Source organism: Patiria miniata, unplaced genomic scaffold (genome assembly GCF_015706575.1).
Source record: "Patiria miniata isolate m_02_andy unplaced genomic scaffold, ASM1570657v1 HiC_scaffold_7, whole genome shotgun sequence".
Taxonomy (NCBI): Eukaryota; Metazoa; Echinodermata; class Asteroidea; order Valvatida; family Asterinidae; genus Patiria; species Patiria miniata.
Window position 1 is genome coordinate 566147 of NW_024037074.1, and position 19951 is coordinate 586097.

Below are 19951 nucleotides of genomic sequence, written 5' to 3' on the forward strand. Positions count from 1 at the left end.
TCGAGCAAAAACTAAGGAAAATAGTATGTTTGGACTGGGACTGCATCCTATCGCCAACTTTTTCTCCGTGTTGATACAAGACACTGTTGAGGAAGAGAAAAACAATATTTTGTCTAAATCTTCTGTCTAGTTTGTGTATTTTTCATGACAAATCACCTGGCCACCGTTCAATTTAATGCATTACTTAATTTTTGAGATAGTTTGTTGTCAAGGACTATCGTTTTCGAGCAAAAAAGTGAGAAAAATAGTATGTTTGGGCTGGGACTGTATCCTATCGCCAACTTTTTCTCCGTGTTGATACAAGACACTGTTCAGGAAGAGAAAAACAATATTTTGTCTAAATCTTCTGTCTAGTTTGCCTATTTTTCATGATAAATTACCTGGCCACCGTTCAATTTAATGCATTACTCAATTTTTGAGATAGTTTGTCAACCAGGACTATCGTTTTCGAGCAAAAAGTGAGAAAAATGGTATGTTTGGACTGGGACTGCATCCTATCGCCAACTTTTTCTCCGTGTTGATACAAGACACTGTTGAGGGAGAGAACAACAATATATTGTCTAAATCTTCTGTTTAGTTTGTGTATTTTTCATGATAAATCACCTGGCCACCGTTCAATTTAATGCATTACTTAATTTTTGAGATAGTTTGTCGTCAAGGACTATCGTGTTCGAGCTAAAAGTGAGGAAAGTAGTATGTTTGGACTGGGACTGCATCCTATCGCCAACTTTTTCTCTGCGTTGACACAAGATACTGTTGAGGGAGAGAAAAACAATATTTTGTCTAAATCTTCTGTCTAGTTTGTCTATTTTTCATGATAAATCACCTGGCCACCGTTCAATTTAATTCATTACTTAATTTTTGAGATAGTGTGTCGTCAAGGACTATCGTTTTCGAGCAAAAAGTGAGAAAAATAGTATGTTTGGACTGGGACTGCATCCTATCGCCAACTTTTTCTCTGCGTTGACACTAGACACTGTTGAGGGAGAGAAAAACAATATTTTGTCTAAATCTTCTGTCTAGTTTGTCTAATTTTCATGGTAAATTACCTGGCCACCGTTCAATTTAATGCATTACTCAATTTTTGAGATAGTGTGTCAACCAGGACTATCGTTTTCGAGCAAAAAGTGAGAAAAATGGTATGTTTGGACTGGGACTGCATCCTATCGCCAACTTTTTCTCCGTGTTGATATAAGACACTGTTGAGGAAGAGAACAACAATATTTTGTCTAAATCTTCTGTCTAGTTTGTGTATTTTTCATGATAAATCACCTGGCCACCGTTCAATTTAATGCATTACTTAATTTTTGAGATAGTTTGTCGTCAAGGACTATCGTTTTCGAGCTAAAAGTGAGGAAAGTAGTATGTTTGGACTGGGACTGCATCCTATCGCCAACTTTTTCTCTGCGTCGACACCAGACACTGTTGAGGGAGAGAAAAATAATATTTTGTCTAAATCTTCTGTCTTGTTTGTCTATTTTTTTATGATAAATCACCAGGCCACCGTTCAATTTAATGCGTTACTTAATTTTTGAGAAAGTTTGTCGTCGGGGACTATCGTTTTCGAGCAAAAAGTGAGGAAAATATAATGTTTGGACTGGGACTGCATCCTATCGCCAAGTTTTTCTCTGCGTTGACACTAGACACTGTTGAGGGAGAGAAAAACAATATTTTGTTTAAATCTTCTGTCTACTTTGTCTATTTTTCATGATAAATCACCTGGCCACCGTTCAAATTAATGCATTACTTAATTTTTGAGATAGTTTGTCGTCAACGACTATCGTTTTCGAGCAAAAACTAAGGAAAATAGTATGTTTGGACTGGGACTGCATCCTATCGCCAACTTTTTCTCCGTGTTGATACAAGACACTGTTGAGGAAGAGAACAACAATATTTTGTCTAAATCTTCTGTCTAGTTTGTGTATTTTTCATGACAAATCACCTGGCCACCGTTCAATTTAATGCATTACTTAATTTTTGAGATAGTTTGTCGTCAAGGACTATCGTTTTCGAGCAAAAAAGTGAGAAAAATAGTATGTTTGGGCTGGGACTGTATCCTATCGCCAACTTTTTCTCCGTGTTGATACAAGACACTGTTCAGGAAGAGAAAAACAATATTTTGTCTAAATCTTCTGTCTAGTTTGCCTATTTTTCATGATAAATTACCTGGCCACCGTTCAATTTAATGCATTACTCAATTTTTGAGATAGTTTGTCAACCAGGACTATCGTTTTCGAGCAAAAAGTGAGAAAAATGGTATGTTTGGACTGGGACTGCATCCTATCGCCAACTTTTTCTCCGTGTTGATACAAGACACTGTTGAGGGAGAGAACAACAATATATTGTCTAAATCTTCTGTTTAGTTTGTGTATTTTTCATGATAAATCACCTGGCCACCGTTCAATTTAATGCATTACTTAATTTTTGAGATAGTTTGTCGTCAAGGACTATCGTGTTCGAGCTAAAAGTGAGGAAAGTAGTATGTTTGGACTGGGACTGCATCCTATCGCCAACTTTTTCTCTGCGTTGACACAAGATACTGTTGAGGGAGAGAAAAACAATATTTTGTCTAAATCTTCTGTCTAGTTTGTCTATTTTTCATGATAAATCACCTGGCCACCGTTCAATTTAATTCATTACTTAATTTTTGAGATAGTGTGTCGTCAAGGACTATCGTTTTCGAGCAAAAAGTGAGAAAAATAGTATGTTTGGACTGGGACTGCATCCTATCGCCAACTTTTTCTCTGCGTTGACACTAGACACTGTTGAGGGAGAGAAAAACAATATTTTGTCTAAATCTTCTGTCTAGTTTGTCTAATTTTCATGGTAAATTACCTGGCCACCGTTCAATTTAATGCATTACTCAATTTTTGAGATAGTGTGTCAACCAGGACTATCGTTTTCGAGCAAAAAGTGAGAAAAATGGTATGTTTGGACTGGGACTGCATCCTATCGCCAACTTTTTCTCCGTGTTGATATAAGACACTGTTGAGGAAGAGAACAACAATATTTTGTCTAAATCTTCTGTCTAGTTTGTGTATTTTTCATGATAAATCACCTGGCCACCGTTCAATTTAATGCATTACTTAATTTTTGAGATAGTTTGTCGTCAAGGACTATCGTTTTCGAGCTAAAAGTGAGGAAAGTAGTATGTTTGGACTGGGACTGCATCCTATCGCCAACTTTTTCTCTGCGTCGACACCAGACACTGTTGAGGGAGAGAAAAATAATATTTTGTCTAAATCTTCTGTCTTGTTTGTCTATTTTTTTATGATAAATCACCAGGCCACCGTTCAATTTAATGCGTTACTTAATTTTTGAGAAAGTTTGTCGTCGGGGACTATCGTTTTCGAGCAAAAAGTGAGGAAAATATAATGTTTGGACTGGGACTGCATCCTATCGCCAAGTTTTTCTCTGCGTTGACACTAGACACTGTTGAGGGAGAGAAAAACAATATTTTGTCTAAATATTCTGTCTAGTTTGTCTATTTTTCATGATAAATCATCTGGCCACCGTTCATTTTAATGAATTACTTAATTTTTGAGATAGTTTGTCGTCGGGGACTATCGTTTTCGAGCAAAAAGTGAGAAAAATAGTATGTTTGGACTGGGACTGCATCCTATCTCCAAGTTTTTCTCTGCGTTGACACCAGAAACTGTTGAGGGCGAGAAAAACAATATTTTGTCTAAATCTTCTGTCGAGTTTGTCAATTTTTCATGATAAATCACCTGGCCACCGTTCAATTCAATGCATTACTCAATTTTTGAGAGAGTTTGTCGACCAGGACTATCGTTTTCGAGCAAAAAGTGAGAAAAATAGTATGTTGCGACTGGGACTGCATCCTATCTCCAACTTTTTCTCTGCGTTGACACCAGAAACTGTTGAGGGAGAGAAAAACAATATTTTGTCTTAATCTTCTGTCTAGTTTGTCTATTTTTCGTGATAAATCACCTGGCCACCGTTCAATTTAATGCATTACTCAATTTTTGGAGATAGATGTCTTCTTTTTACTCAAAAGGCGGACATCCGTGTTGACGCGGTACGAGTAGCGACCACTGTGTATGTTGCGCGCCCTCTATTGAAAGATTGGCTAAAAATGATATTTTTTTATCAATTAGTCGGTGATTTTTTGCCCAAATCTTCAAAATAATGTGCTTGAATGTTGATAGATACTTATCTGATATCGAAAGAGGTTTCGGAGTCGTTTGGAGAAAAATCTTTCTTTTTTTGGCCACACATTTGAGAGAAACAAAATAATAAAAGTTAATTAAACTCAGAAATATTTCAAACCTCACACGTTATACACAGAGCTTAGTAGTTGCACTCTGCAATTTTATTCAATCTTTTCATTCCAGAAACCTTAAACTAGAAAATCACTTGAATCATAGCAAGAACTAAAACAACAAGACAAACAAATCCAGTGTTAACCTTGTAACAATTACTGAAAAAATGCAATCATTTCCAAAAACCAGAGCGTGAATTTGGACACCAATATTTGTTAGACAAAATGAAACAATGTTAAAACAAATTATACTGTCACATGCAGTTCAAATTTCCTTTCGTAACTTTGACTGAACATACTTGTACATACTTTGAGCAGATCTATTGATATTAAAGAGGGCAATAACGTCTAAGTTTTGCAGTTGCTAAATCGGACGCATGGCAAGTCTGTTCAAATAGATTTCTTGTCTACTTGTATTTTTCAAGTCGAGTTTAAGAGTACATGTTGCATCAATAAACTGCAGGCTGGTAGACATTTCTAAAAAAGCAAGTCAACAATGTCAATTCTGAGCACTGAAATAAAAAATATGTCTCTAAATCTTTGAACATGGATTTTTATCAGTGGGGAAATAACGGATAATTGGAACATACTTTTTTAAATTTTCTTTTCATTATGAGGAGAAAAACATGTTTTGCATTCAAATGTTTTTGTTTTAGACAGTTACATACCCAGTTGAAAGGAAAGAAAGATACTTGAAGTGATATAATTATGATAATATTTGACAAATAGTGCAGCTTAATGAGAAATGAGATAAGTATTCAGCACTTGATTACAAGTACCTATTATTGAGAATATTTTAGAAGGATTTCTTAAGAAAACATGAGAAAGTTCTAAGAAAGGACTTTTGTTTTAGAGAAATCGTCTTTCGGGAAAATTTTATTAAAAATGTATTCTATTTTAATCCTGGCAAAATTTTTTTAATTGCTTTAAACTTACAGGATACTTGTCCGAGGCCAAAAAAATAAGTCTTTGGTTTCTGGTACGGAGCTTGCCCAAAAATTGGTGCGGCGATGCGGCATTTTTTTAAATTTGTTTTTTCTTCAAATGTCGGTGATGACTGCAAATGGTGCCCGACTAAATTTAGTGCAAAATATATGTGAGCCTACAGAGGCCACATAAAGCTTAAACTCGATAGTAACCCCATCTAAAAACACATTAAACTTGTGTAGCAGCAGGATTCCAGTCAAACCAGTGAGTTGGGCGGTTTTGAGACCAAAATCTTACAATGAAAAAACTGTTTAAGTTGGCTGTCGCGCATGGCTACAGTGACGCGCGCGCATACCAGAAACTGGAGCCTTTTGGGGGGGGGGGGGGCCTAAAGTACTTGAGGCTCAATTCCAACACGATTTCTGGTCAGATATTCCATCCAACAGATAATCACGTCAAATATGTGGGAGAAATTGCGGTCACAAAAGATAACTTCTTTCCAATCAATAAACCAGTAATTTTTGCTCAAATCTTCATAAAAATGGATTTTTGAACACTGATTGAAACTCATCTTACATCGTAGGGCATTGCCGAGTCATTTGGAGGCAAGTCCTGTTTTGGCCAGATTTCATAAGAAATGTTAGGTTGAACCCTTGCAATTTGTTATGAGTTTTGGTAAAAAAAACCCAAAACTACTTGAAACTAAAAGAGCGAACTGTAAAGAAGGCTTAAAACTGCACCTTGAAGAGATACCTTACAATACAATGGCATAATTATCTCTAGAAATTTGGTCTTAGGGCATACAATCACCCCCCCCCCCACTTGATCAACCTAGCCCCACCCCTTATTAATCTTGATTTCCCACACTAAATATTAAGCAATGCTTAGAATCAAGAATTGAAGGCGACATGTTGACGCATCTATGGCATGCATCGTTTTATGAAGCGTGGGTAGAAGCAGACGTCCCTGATATGCATTCGGTTTAGGATCCAGGTCAAGAATCGTCCAGTCCGAGACCGTAGCCTCCGTGAGGACAGGTACCGTACTTCCTCTGTGGAGGGAATAAATACAAGAAATATTCAGTACGCACAAAGTTGGCTAAACTGGGGGCCATTAGATGGAACCAGGTTCAATCAAGGACCATAGTATACAAATATGGAATGCTTCGAGTGGTGTAGTAAACCTAGCCGCCTCAGGTTATCAATGGACATCTATTTCCCTGAGGGGAAGCAAAGGAAAAATTAAATGCTCTGTGGATCATCGACGGAGGCTAGTTTTACTTCACCACGAGATAAGGCATTCAATATTTGTTTCATAACACTTCACCCACAGATTCTGCTAGGTTTTTAATACCTTAAATTACATAAATCTGAACACAGTTAAAATGAACTTCTATTTCAATACAAAATTGATGGGAACTCTTCCACACCACCCCTTCACAAAACGCTTGAATCCAACTCTGTGGCGCGCTCTCTTGGAAACAATACGCGCTATGCGCAGGCCAGCATACATTTGCACACAAAAACTACACCATGGGTATAGTACTTTGGTTGCTAGTGGTATAGTACTTTAGTTGCTATGGGTATAGTACTTTTGGCTGTGCTCTGAAAGATAGCAAAAATAGAAAGTACCATGTGACTCGCTCTCGGCCAATCAAGACACAGAATCTGTGGGTGAGGTATTGTAATTAATTATAGTTTGACTAACTCTGATGGAACGCACGCTAGTCGAAGATGGTTGGACTAGTCTAGTCGACTATTCCGGACCAGCCTACTGCGGCTGGTCGGGCCACGATTTATAGCTGGTTATCAATAGCAATTTGTCATAACATTGGGCAGAGGGGATCAACTACGATATCGAACAAAATGGCAGAAAAACAAAAACTGTGAGTACTAAATTCCACTTTCATGGCATAGTTTTTCTTTGTTAGTTTAGGATTCTGTCACTTTTGTCACCATTGTACAATAAAATAATAAACTACGCAATCACTATTTCAATATTAGGCTCTGCCCTTCACCGACGTATAAACACTGTTTACTCAGTGTGTCTCCCCCCCCCCCCCCCCCCAGCGAAAGTGAAAAAAATCATTCGGGTGGGACTCGAACCCATGACCTCCTGCTTTCTAGTGCAGATGTCTTACCATTCAACCACCGAGCTTAAAAGCTATTATTTGTGTAAATAAAACAGAAACATCAAGTGTTGAACAAATCTTCAGCGAATGTGCAAGCACCATCTTCTCACGGCTGTTGACATGTCAATAGTTTGACTAGAGTTGTACCCACTGTAATTTCAGTGCGCATGTGCTACGTACGTCACCAACCAACCACTATTCAACCATTGGTCCTAGATCCAACTTGCCCCTAGTTCACTCAACACTCCTTTTACCACTAAAGTTGCCGAGATCTGCAAGCGCATCTCAATTTAGTCACATTGGAAAATGACTCAGACTCGGACTCGGACTCGACCATGACTCCTCGAACTCGAGCTTGGTGACTTATGACTCGAGTCACGTAATTTCATCAAAAGAAAAAACCTAACGCAGGGATGGGAAAGGATCATTGAGGACTAATGTTTGGATGATAAAACATGGAGGGAAGGGATGGAGGAGGATTTTTGTAGGGATGGGAGTTAAAAGGAAAACACATTTTGGGTCTAAACAACATGTACACACAACATTATACACTGGGATTTACTGAAAAGACAGAATGGCTGATTGGTGAACAACTAAGAACAAGTGACTCGTGACTCGGACTCGAGGCTTGTAACTCAAGAATTGGACTTGGACTCCAGGCTTGTGACTCGGGACTTGGACTAGATGTTGGACGGTGACTTGACTACAACACTGGTACTTGGTCACAGAGTCCACTGTACCTACCAGGTAATTCTGAGTTGACCACCCCAGGGTAGACAGGCAAAGGCCCCCATGAGGTGACGACATGGAGCTAGTCCCTCAGCTCAGGATGGCCCTTCATCTGTAAGGCCAGGGTGTTGGAGTCTATGCCTGTACCGTCTGCCGTCTTATTAAGGATCATCTGGATGGACTTCAGGGAACCTGGGCAGGGAAAAAAAAATTACGAGATGGAAATTATCCTTTTTTATATTGGATTTTTGTTTGCCTTTGGCCGATATATTTAGCAAACACTGTACAGTTAGTGTTGTCCGAAGGCTTAGGTGGGACTCAAACTAATGACCTCCTACACAAAGTTGGGTTAAGCACTGCTACATCAGACTCAGAATGGCCAGCTTGCCACAGCAAGCTCAGTGGTCGAGTGGTTAATGCGTCTGCACTAGGAGGCAGAAGGTTGGGGGTTTGTGTCCAACCCGAAGAAAGCTTGTGTTTTTTTTCTAGCAAGCCCTCAGACAACACTCGAGTGTACAGTGTTTGTAAAATACTTCAGCGAAGGGCAACAAAAAAATTACACATATATAAAAGAAGATCAATAATTATATGGATGAAATTGAAAACCAATTGTACTAAAGTTGATTCCTACTTTCTGATTCACAATTTCAAATTTCACAATCATCCAAATAGAAATGAGATGCAGACCAATGCAAATGAGACTTCACAGGTGTTTGTCTTACCTGACTGGATAATTAAAAAAAAAAAAATCATTTTGCAACTGTCAGTGCCACAAAACACCACCTATATGCGCCATCACGTGGGCATACGTCATACATTGGGAATTTTAGTAAACATGGGTTTCGTTTGAAAGATATAGCTTTCACTTCCAGCGATGTTATTTTGTCACTTTACATTAGTGTGCACGGTTGTAGGATTTTATTGACGCTCATAACTGACAATATGTACAAGCAAAGGGAAGATGCTTACTTAAATTTGTCTTCAGATTTAGTTCCTTCAGTGCTGTCATTGGCCATGACATTTACTTGGAAACACTGGGATTATGTAACCAAGAATTAAGTGTGACACAATGAAATAAGCCAGATGAAAATAACTGTCATTCTTTCACACAGAATAATTTGACTGAAACAAACAATTTTGTTCAGATCTACATGTATTTAATATAAAATTGCTGACTTGCCTTCTTTCAGCAAAACGAAAACAATTCACACACATCCTTATGGGATTTTTATTCTCAGTATTTTTTAATCTTATTGTTTTTTTGGTCTCAGTTAAACTTTAGGGAACAATTGATTATTTTGCACTCTCCTTCTCTCTATCTTGATTCCTCATGTTGCCATCGCCTCGCTGTTGGCCTGTGTGCTTCGCACAAACTTCAGAGATCCGAACCTTGGGTGTCCGATATGCATTCTTGTTGAACACCCTTGACACCCCCCCCCCCACCCACAAGTGTCAGAAGTGGGATCTGTACTTTCAGCCAGCCAACTAGTAGCGAGGGCTTGAGGATCCGTAGGTCACATCATAGTCGTCAAGATGACAACCTACGTGAAAGTACAGTCTCCAGCAGAGGAGAAAACCAGGAAGTTTTCCTTGGTTGATGGGCGTTTGCCCCTTCAAAGCCTGAAGGGGTGCTACGTGAATGCCACCGGGCTGATTCACAGAACTGACTAGGACAATGAACTAATTCTGCCGATTTTGAATTGAGCCATTCTCCCTCCAGAAGGAGGATGGAAAGTGGGAGGAGAGTACACACCGCTTACCAGAGTCCAGATCAAGACAGAACCGACCAATACCGGGTTCCCCTCAGAGGAGCTCCTGCGGGCGTTTGTGGCCTGCCACCCCAAGTTGGGATGGCACCATAACCAAAATGCCCCTCATTCGAAGGACGGAACGATGCAAAGTCCGTGCTGGTAGATGACTTTGTAACAGCTACATGTATGAATCATGTGTATGACCGTTATCACAATCCGGAGGCCCAACATGGCCAGTTTTTGCTGGACTCACTCCGCCGAAGTCAGATGGTAGTGGTCCACCCTTTACTGTCCTCTGTTGAGACTGCCGAAGAGGCACTGATGTATTTAAAGACCTCATATGGGGAGACCCTAACAAGTGGAGAGTTGCAGCGCTGGTGTTTGGAACAGAGGCAGTGAGTCCATTCGTCAGTTTGGCGTAGAGCTACAGCGACTGTTTCACTGACTACTTAAGCAAGACCCCGGACTATACAAAAATCCTGACACCATCATACAAGATCAATTCATAGATGGCATCGAGCAAGAGAGACTGAGGCACTCCTGTCGCGATTTTGTTGACCGCAGTTCATCTAGTTCAAAGAAGTCAAGAACTGGGCAATAAAACGCAAAGAACAGAAACAGGCCCGGGCGCAGACTACAGACTTCCGAGGAACCACATCGGCCATTGCGGTTGGATTGAAGCCTGATTCTATCCAGCGACTGGAAAAGCACATGCAAGACATCATGGTATTGGTGAAAGCTCTTGCTGAGAAAAATTTCACCTGCTGCCAGTTGAAGTCCAAGTAGATGGTGTTAAACTGGTCTGGGAGAAGACGCTGCAGGTATCATCTTAGACATCAATCCAAATTGTACAGTCAGTAATTATATCATTCTTATCAGGAAAAAACAACATAATTTAACCTTACTTTGATTGTATTAAATGATGATTTCCCACACTTACTGCCAAAATCTTCACCATTATTATGCAATGTAGCAAACCTGCTAGAGTCGTGTGACTGATTCCAATCCTATATTATGTACTGATTATCAGCACCACTCCATGTACATGGATATCTGCAGCAGTTTGCTGTTGAACAAGATTCCAATCAGCCAGCTGACTTCAGCAAGCTTGGTGGCGGAGTCGGTTAAGATGCCTGCACTCTAAGCAGAAGGCTCTGGGTTCACATTCAGACCAAGTAGTTAGCTCGTGGAGTCCTACATTACGTACACTACTGATTATCAGCACCACTCCATGTACATGGATATCTGCAGCAGTTTGCTGTTCAACAAGATTCCAATCAGCCAGCTGACTTCAGCAAGCTTGGTGGTGGAGTTGGTTAAGATGCCTGCACTCTAAGCAGAAGGCTCTGGGTTCACATTCAGACCAAGTAGTTAGCCCTTGCAAACTGTCTTGCAAAGATGTTCCATCAACAAAACAAAATATGACAACATCAACTTGATTGTCAGGCAAGGCAGAGACTGATTTCAAATGACAACCAACAGCCTCAGACAGAAAGAAATAGCAGCAGATGAGCAAAAAAATCACTTTGTGATGTAAAAATGAAAACTGTTTAACTTCATTCCTTGTCGGATCAAATTGATAATCAAACAGAAAGGAAACACTGAATGAATTAATGGACAAGTATGTTTAAATAAGTCAATATCCAAGAGTAGGACATTGTTGCATTTTGAAAAGCAAATACAGCATGTATTTTTAATAATGAAAATTGTCATTTTTTTAATTACCTACTTGTTTATACCAATGCAAAATTTGCAGTTGGTGATTAACAAAGTTTCGTGTGGGTGTTACTTTCCATAATCAGTAACATGAACAAATTTAAACACTTGCATGAACAAATGTATAATCTGGAGCAAATAATTAAAACTGAAACCCATTTAATTCTCAGATTTCATGTCAATGCCAGTAATAACGAAACTGAGTTGTCTTCTTTGGTTACAGCTACTGCTGTCATGAGATATGTCACGTGCATTACAATATGTCTTAGAGGAAAGCGGGGGGAAAGGGACACAGTATCATGAACTTTCAGTTTCAACTACCCATTTCTGTAGGTGTTACATGTATTCCTTTGGTATAAAACTTGAGTGATCAGTATCACACACTTTGTTGTATTGTTGTATCTGAATGAAATGTTGGATATGCAGATCAATGCTACACTGTACATGAAGTATGGATGATGGCTACCAAAACAGCTCCACTCCATCAAATGAACTACAAAAGCATCTTGAGAACTATTACAAGAGTCGAGACAGAAGTAATCAAATAATATGGTTAAGTGCCGAAATCATTGTGCCAATTGGCCTCCTCTTAAACTTTGTCTTTCTTTTCACAGTCATTCGAGTGAAGTCCATGCGTACAATCATCAACATCTACTTATCTAATCTGGCTGTGGCCGACTTGCTCTTTCTCACGACTGAATTTATGTATGCATTGTGGTCACCCATAGAGTACAGCTTTTTAGGGCAAAAAGCATTCACAAGTGTGGAGAACATGTTCATTGATGCTTCTAATTGCTTTGTGGTTACCATAGCGGCTGAGAGATTCTCTGCAGTGCGCAATCCTCTGACGTTCAAGAAAAAAGCCTCTAAATCTCGAGCAGCAAAGATATCAGCAGGACTCTGGGTGCCAACAATTATTGTTGGTGTGATTCTGATATTCTTACCAATAACACAGTACGTCTTCACTGACATCATCTTTTGGACCCATTCCACTATCAACTTTGTCTGTTTAATAGCAACTCTTGGTTTGTACATCTATCTAGTAGTAAAAGTACGCAAGCAATCAGCCCTGTTGCCAAACTGTCCCAAGCGAGCAGGCAAGGTCCTCTGTATGGTTATCATCAATACTGCTGTTTTCTTCATTCTGAACTCATTGAACACTGCAGCTTCAATTATTCTCAGTGTGGCAGAGACTTATTCTAAAAGCGTGCCTTCCCAGGCTGTTGAATTTCTAAAACTTGGAGAAAAACTTAATATTCTGATAACATGCATAGCGATCTTCCAACTTATCAATAGCTCAATCAATTCCCTGGTCTACAGTGCCACAAATGCTGACTATCGTGAAGCTGTAGTCAAGGCTTTCTCATTCCTCAGACTGTGCTGTCGTTACTGCCCAAGACGGAATCCCAGCCGACCATCGCAGACAGGGAAGCACATTGAGCTTCATGTGATTCCACAGGCAGAAAATGACCAAGAGCACCGTGCTGCCAGGCCAAGCAACAGCAAGCCACCAAGCCAAGGGCATGCACAACACACAGCGAGTCAGCAGTCACTGGACAGCTGTCAAGAACAATGTTCCAGGCAAGGCAGCAGCAAGGCATCCATGCACAGTCAGCAGCATGTTCAAGTGCATGTTGAGGTACATGCAGAACCAGCAGGGACCCCAGCGCTTGCAAGTTCTCATCAGGAACAATGCTCAAGTCTGACTGACTGCAAGCCATCCATGCAAGGGGAACAGTGTGTACATCCAGAACCAGCAGAGAGCCAGCAGTCACTTGCAAGTACTCAGGAACAATGTCCTGGGCTGACTGGCACCGAGCCATCAGCACAAGGGCAGCAGTATGCACATCCAGAACCAGAAAGGAGTCAATCGTTCAAAAGTTGTCAAGAACAATGTTTTCTGGTAACTGATGAGTGCAAGCCATCCACGTAAGGGGAGCTGTGTAGTGTTTAAACTGTAGAGCAGATTTAAGGCTTTTTCATACATCTTCTTCACTGAAATGCCAAGTAGATTTGATGTCAAGAAATATTGAAAGCACAGGATGCTGGAGTTCAAATGTATTTTAGTTAAGCAGATTGCCAATACCTGAACCTGCCATGACATCAGTAATGTGCAGGCCCAGAGCAGATTGCAACCAACTATCAGTGAAGCGAACAGCTGGAACTCATTCAATGTATGTATGCAAGTGGTTCAAAAATTACAAATCCCATTAGGGCCTATGTTAATTGTTACTTTAATGAGCTTTTCGTGTATGTTTAAAAGAACAAGTTTCTTTTATTACTTTTTCAGTGTGAAAATATACACATATTGGCACTAACATATAGGATACACCCGACATTTTTCCACAGTAAGTATGTAATTTTTTAGGTGCCTTTGAAACATATTTCAGTTTTTGATTTTATGAAATCCACCTCTGCGTTTTAAGTCTTAGGATGTTCCAGGCGATTAAATATTTTCACGAAACAGTGCAGTGATGTCATGAGCTGGAACTTCAGGGCCACTGCTGTTTGATGACAAAAAAATTACAAAAGTGTTTTGGTCGAGTTTGATGCGACTGTTGCGCTCATTTAGCACATGGCATGATGATGCAGCCAATGAGATGCTTTAATGTACAAACTGCTTTGTACATGTATAAACGCACAATGCAATGAATGTTAGGTTCATATTACACAGAAAAGCCCAAAGCTGTAAATGTGAAACAACTAGTTCAACTTCACAGCTACATTAGAAACAACTCTTAAAGTGTACTGGCATTGTAAAAAGTGAACTGGGGAAAAAAATACCTAGTATCTAGTTGTTAACCATTACTTTCATATAAAGATGAGGCTAATGAAATTCATTCAATGGCCTTTTAATCAGTTCTGATGCATAAAAAGACCTTAAGAAATCCCAACCATGGAGCACAATATGAACTCTTACAAGAGCACAAAACTGTATGAATATCGTTATCAAGGGTTGAATGCTTAGAGAGCAAACTCACCGCACATCCAAAGTGTCTTGGGAGGTTTTGGATCTTAATCTTGAAGATCTCTGAGGTGCAGTGCTGTTTGCGTCAGATAGTGATAAGGATCCGTTATGGCAGCACCAGTCACCGGTACGTCAGAGGTGCTGGTGAAATGGTTCTCTTGTGGGTCAAGACCTGATGCACAAATGAACAGATTAAATAGACCAACTCCAATTAGAGAAGAAAAAACGACTAAATTGCTATTTTATTTTAAAGTCTAATATGGGCAAGTGAGATGTCTATGGCTATTGTCTAGGTCTTCATCCATTACAGTTACATGGGAACAACCTGACAATAGCCGTAGCCATAGCTCTAGAAGCCTGTTTCAGACACAGCCTAAGTAACAGATCAACAAAGTTGCAAGTTATGCATTAGGAGCATCTGATTCCAAATACAAACACCAAATACTTTTTGAAAACCAAATAAAGTGTAAAATATTTGTACAAACTTTCTTGAATTCTATCTTTAGCAACGAGAAATCAAATTGAATAGACGTTTTGCTGCAGAGGACATACGAGACCATTGTAGGCTTTACACCAATTCCGGATGTCTATTTCTCAACGTCATCAATGTACAATTATCTACTGTATTTTTTTATGTAACAAAATGACGAAAACACCTTCACAATGTATCGTACTAAATGGGAATTGCAATCATGGCGTCAAAGGCCCGATGGCTATTTACTGTACTATAAGAGACCAGTCACATGTGTACAAACTACGATGAGAGTTTTATACAATTTGTCTTGCTGCGCCGCCAATCTGCCAATGGTACATTACAAATTCATGTACCTGTACATGTATAACTAAGCCCTATTCTTGAAATTGAAACTGGACTGAATTAAACCCAAGAACATTTCTGTAACATGTACTGAATGTACATGTTCAAGCGGTTTGTTCTGAACATTTCAACTTGAAACAATACATTAGAAAGCATCCTTGCAACAGTTTACAAACTAAGTCTATAAAATTCCTTTTTACTAATATAATGCACAAAAATATGCAGACGAAAAATACATGGTTATCAAGTGAAGAACAGAAGAAACTTAGGTTTGTAAATAGTAAGAGTTTATTTTAAACCAATGAAAAATCCATATATTTTAAAACGTTTTGCTCAAATAAGTCGCGGTATGAGGGGCCAGGAATCGCCTCAGATTGCACTACAGAGCATCTATAATCCAAAATTTCCCGCGCTCGCATAGTTCTCTGAGCAAATGTTCCAACGATGTGCCCCCCGTTTAAAATAATCCTGGATCCACGCCCGATTATCATTATCGAGAGTTGAATGCTTAGAGAGCAAACTCACCGCACATCCAAAGTGTCTTGGGAGGTTTTGGATCTCAATCTTGAAGATCTCCGAGGTGAAGTGCTGTTGCGTCAGATAGTGATAAGGATCCGTTATGGCAGCACCAGTCACCGGTACATCAGAGGTGCTGGTGGAATGGTTATCTTGTGGGTCAAGACCTGATGCACAAATGAACAGATTAAAAAAATTGATATGGCTAGAGCCAATAAGATGACTAGGGCTATTGTCTAGGTCTTCACCCATAACAATTACATGGGAACAATCTGACAATAGCCGTAGCCATAGCTCTAGAAGCCCGTTTCAGACACAGCCTAAGTAACAGATCAACAAAGCTGCAAGTTATGCATTAGGAGCATCTGATTCCAAATGTATACCAATCTTTGTGCATAAATCAGGCATGCAACTGGAAATTTAGATTAAAAAACAAGGAAATTCCAACCACACGAGACTTTGTAAAGTGTTTTTCAATTTGTCATGAGTAAAAAGTAAAAAACGAGGAAATCAGCGGATCCGAGGAAAAGTTGCAGGCCTGATACATGTTGCATAATGTAGAAACCATTTTTTGAAGACCAAATAAAGTGCTGTTTTTTATAATTGTACATATTCTGTGTAGCACCACTAGTCTGTTGTATTACATTATGAGCTCCATGTCTGTATGATGTTTAAATGCAAAGCAATATTCTAATATTTCTTTTAGATGGACTCAAGGGTACTTCAAATGTGGGTAATTGAAAAATCAATGCTGTAAAATATGAATGTCATTGTAAATATAGCATCATACAAGATGTATCTTAATTTGCACAGTATCTGAGGAATTGCTGCTTTTTATATGTTCATTAAAGCTGCTATTTCCTTGCGTTTAAAACTCTAAACACAAATAATACAGAAATGTACTATCACCAAATTGGTGTTTAAACTCTTACATCTTTCTGACACCTAGTATAATTTGAGAAAAAAAAAATGTGCAGGTCAAACCATGTTTCTAAAAGTCACATACTTTTTACATGACAAACAAATTTGCGTGTAAAAGCAAGATCAGTGATAAAATACACAAAAGTGTACACTAGCAACATTTAAACAAACAGTGATTTTCCTGAATTTTGTATTTAAAACCTAATTCTTGCTTGTACAATACGGTTTTCCGGTGCTCGTCTCCGGAGAACCCCTTTGGCACAGGGGGGCGTGAGTGGACATTCTAACAGCCTTCTTGTAGGCAAGAAATCGTATGGGATCTCCGATTGGTCCGCTTGCTGCAGCCAGCACACTTTCAACCAATCCCTGCGGGGGAACTAGGCAGGCTGGCAATGTTTCGCGCGTTTTTCTCCCTTTTCTGCTTTCTTTCGCCGAGCTTCACACACGACAAAATAAAAACCACCGTACCTTTCGACAATTTTTCGACTTCTTCGAATCGCTCAAGAACCCCGCATTATGCCGGGTCACAGAGGCCGCAAGCGCAAGAATCCAAGGGACGGCGGACAGCGGGAAAAACGTCCTCTAGGCCATCATCCTCGCCAAACTCGAGCACAAGCCAGAGCAATGCAGACCTTACTTAACCCGCCATCGGTCGCCAACAGCGATGCGGCAGGCTACGGTCCCGAGGAACAGCGCCCTCAGTCGTCGGGAGCGGAGGTCATACCGCCTGAGGTCACACGTACTCACGCTGCAGCCAACAGCGTGACCGCGACGGCCGAAAACGCCGCCGGTCGCCCGGTCTACCCCCAGATTCCGGCCAGCCAGCAACCCACACCACTGTCAGGGAACTCGAGCGGGGCTTCCAACTCCTTTCGACGGCCAGCCGCCCAAGAAACGGCCGTACACGCCGGCAATTTGCAGCCGGGGGCCGCGAACTACACCACGGCCGCGACGCCGGCGTTCGTTGTTGGCACCCCGCCGGCCTCCGCACGGCCTCCGCCCATATACACCAGCCCACCTGCCGGCGTGTTTACATCATCACCAGTGGTCATCCCCACACCGAGTGCTGCCCAATCCAGTGCCATGCATCCCCTCTACCAGCAGGCCTACATCAGTGGCATGGCCCCATCATACTTCACTGGTTTTCAGGGAGTTCCAGTGGCACATCCTTCGACTACACCCATATCCGGGTCTTCCACCTCATCCGGCCAACTTGGACAGCCAGCCAGGGGGTACCAAAACCCATCCACCTCGGGTGAGTACAGTGCCGATATGGCCAACATGGCTACTGGTTGTGTTACCCCAAGCTCACAACCCCTTTTGAGCATAATGAGTTCTCAACCTGCTCCTTCTCTGTCCAACCAGACCAACCCAACCACCACTGCCATTAACCCTGAGTGGGGAGGGGGGCCCCTACTATCCATATGTGAACCCCTAGGAAACACGGTATCACCTGGTGTTAAGAAAAAAATTGTAAAAAAGCGAGTTCCTAGAACTCGACACTCTCCTGGACCGCCACGGACCTAACCCACAACCTCCCAACCTCACATTCACATTGGATAAGTCAGGCCAATTACGTGTGACTGATGCAAAGAAAAAACCGCAGATAAATTCCATTTTGGCATGGACCGACGCATTCCTAGTTTTTTTGTTTTTGCATCTGTGTTCTTCAGTGCGCACCCCGCGCGGTTGCAGGAATTACTTAAATATATGCACGTGGTTCGCATGGCGGCTGCACGCTTCACCGGCCGTGGTTGGTTGGAATACGACCGGCAGTTTCGCATGCGCCAGCAATTTCACCCATCTAGGGCATGGTCCATCATTGATGGGGAGCTGTGGGCGCTCTACATTGCTGCCCCAGGGCCTTCGTACGTAGGCGCAGGTGGGCAAGGGGGGCCCCCAATCGTTGCACCAAAACGAGCTTACAATTCTTTTTGCTGGCCATCCCGTCAACCCCCCCGCACCAGTAACATCTGCTTTGCATTCAATTGGACCCCGGGCTGCTCAAGGGTACAGTGCCCATTCCCCCACAAATGCTCCGCTTGCTTCTCAACCGGACATGGGGCGTCTGCTTGCAAAACCCCTGCCAACAAGAAAAATAGCACTCGTCCCTAGGGGGCTTAGCCCACATCTTCACCCTCATCAGCCTTGTACTAGCTCTCCCAACTGCGTATGTTGCCTCGCGCATTCACCAGTGATTATAGAATGTCTCTTACCATTGCTAGATAATTACCCCAACACAAAGGTAGCAAATACGCTACGCTCTGGGTTCACAACTGGGTTCAAACTGGGTTACAACGGCCTCCGCATAGCTAGGGATTCTAGGAATTTATCCTCGGTTGGAAAAAACCCTGAAATAGCACTCGATAAATTACATAAAGAGGTCCAGCTGGGGCGCATGGCGGGCCCATTCGAAACGAGTCCAATTCAAAACCTTAGAATTTCCCCCATAGGTCTTGTTCCCAAAACAGACCCTGGCAGCTTTAGGCTGATACACCACCTCTCCTATCCCGAATCCGACTCTGTCAATGACAAACAATTATGTTCAGTACAATACACCACCTTTGATGACGCAGTTAGCTTAGTGGTAAGCTCAGGTAGGGGGGGGGGGGCCCTGATGGCCAAAGCTGATATTAAATCTGCCTTCCGTCTTCTGCCAATCCATCCTGATGATTTTTGATTATTGGGCATTAAAATGCGGGACAGAATTTATGTTGACAAAACACTCCCGATGGGAGTGCATGCGCTCCAGCATATTTTGAGAAGTTTTCCACTTTCATTGAGTGGGCCGTGAATAGACGCTCAGGTTCTGGACACATATGCCATTATGTGGACGACTTCCTGATGGTCGGGGGGGGGGGGGGGGAGGGCAACTTTAGGTGGCCCCCTCTCATGCCGGAGCACGTTGGATTGCTTCATTCAAGTTTGTGGGGAACTAGGGGTGCCACTAGCAAACGAAAAAACAGTCCTTCCCACCACACAACTGACATTCCTGGGGTTGGAAATTAATTCCATATCGCAAACTGTATCAATCCCCACAGAGAAACTCATCAACATCACTAAAAAGATTCAGGAGGCAATCCGCCCCTCCAAAATAACCCTCAGAAATCTCCAATCACTCATTGGATCCCTATCCTTTGTGTGCCGTGCCGTCTCTCCTGGACGAGCCTTCCTCAGGAGACTGATCGACGAC

General features: G+C 41.3%; 1 long non-coding RNA gene across 1 annotated transcript; it reads right to left on the minus strand.

The window, feature by feature from the left end:
* Positions 1-5586: 5586 nt before the first annotated feature.
* On the minus strand, positions 5587-15886 carry LOC119745317. The gene is made up of 3 exons (XR_005273612.1): positions 15847-15886; positions 8085-8261; positions 5587-6260 (listed from the first exon to the last, which is right to left on the minus strand). It is a non-coding gene; the product is annotated as an uncharacterized LOC119745317 (long non-coding RNA).
* Between the last annotated feature and the right edge of the window lie 4065 nt (positions 15887-19951).